The following is a 1,695-nucleotide window of genomic DNA, read 5'->3' on the forward strand; positions in this document are numbered from 1 at the left end:
ACATTGACTTTCCGTAGATTTTTGAAAATGGTAACAGGTATGTAGGTAACCAAAGTATAGAGCTTGTTCGGTGAATCTTCATCCTCATTACATTTTCTGGACAACTGTACATGGACATGGTATGTGACATTCCTTATTCCTTCAGCCCAAACAGCTTTGTTGAACCTGATATCAATCCACACATTTGGAGACCCCATCTCTTCATGGAAAATTTCTGGATCTCGTTGAGTGCCTGAGGGACACACTTTTTGTTTTTATTTTTTTAAATTAAACTTTAAGTTCTAGGGTACATTTGCACAACGTGCAGGTTTGTTACATATGTATACATGTGCCATGTTGGTGTGCTGCACCCACTAACTCATCATTTACATTAGGTGTTTGTCCTAATGCTATCCCTCCCCGCTCCCCTCACCCCAAGACAGGCCCCGGTGTGTGATGTTCCCCACCCTGTGTCCAAGTGTTCTCATTGTTCAGTTCCCACCTGTGAGTGAGAACATGCGGTGTTTGGTTTTCTGTCCTTGCGATAGGTTGCTCAGAATGATGGTTTCTAGCTTCATCCACAAGGGACACACTTTTTCAAGTTCACTCCATGGATGCACAATGTCGATGGCGTACTTTCAGGTCACCACCTCACTGATGGCAATCTGTCTTCATGAGGCAATAGAGGTTGATGTTCTCACAAACATAATAGCAGGCAAGCAGTAGTACTCACCTATTACACAAACTTTTAAATTAGCCATATCTTTATATAGATATAGTCAATATCTATACTGATAGCAAATATGTGTTTGGGACATGTCATATTACAGACCAAATTTGGAAGAACAGAGGCTTTCTAACATTAATGAGAACTAAAATGTCACACAGAAATGGACTGATTTATTAGAGTCATTGTAATTTCCCTAACAGATTTATGTTCGTTGTAGAACTCATAGACAAGATGAAACATCTAAATAAATTTATATGAAAATAGCTACTAAGATTTGGACTGGGGAAACTGAAGTCCCATCACATCAATGGGGAGTCCTATTCATGGTTTCAGAAATATGAAACTCCCCCCAGATTAGAAAATTAGACATCAAGGAGAGCTAAAAAGAGCACCATAGAAAATATGGGAATTACCCAATGAGATATTCCTGAACTGGTTTTTCATGCCATCCAACCAGCAATATCCCTTAAACAAAAGGAATATACTGAAAATCTTGGAATCTTACCACTCCTGTGATAAGGTCAAATAATTCAGTAAATAATATGAGCATGTGCTGTCTGTCAGCAAATTTCTTTACAGGGAATACCTAAGGCAAGCCAAGGAAGCCCACTCAGGCCAAAGATCCTAGGACCGGTGACAAATGAATATTATAGAGCTTCGGTCATCACAAGCTAAGAAATACTCTTTAGTATGATGCCTGGGTGGCCAGAAGTATTTGCTTTGGCTCAAGCAAGTGCTCAAATGGTGATCAAGGCCTTACTAAATTATGACATCCCAGTCTTTGGAATTCCTGAACATGGAGAATCTGACATGGGAAATCACTTTCCCTGTGGCAAATCAGGGGCTCAGTAAAAACCTACAAATACCAATAATTTATGCTTCCTATCATCCCCAGTTTTCTGGACAAATGGAACAAATGAAACTTACTCTAAGGAATTATTTGGCTAAACTATGCCAGGTGCAGTGGCTTACACCTATAATCCCAG

This window comes from Macaca mulatta, chromosome 10 (genome assembly GCF_049350105.2).
Source record: "Macaca mulatta isolate MMU2019108-1 chromosome 10, T2T-MMU8v2.0, whole genome shotgun sequence".
Taxonomy (NCBI): domain Eukaryota; kingdom Metazoa; phylum Chordata; class Mammalia; order Primates; family Cercopithecidae; genus Macaca; species Macaca mulatta.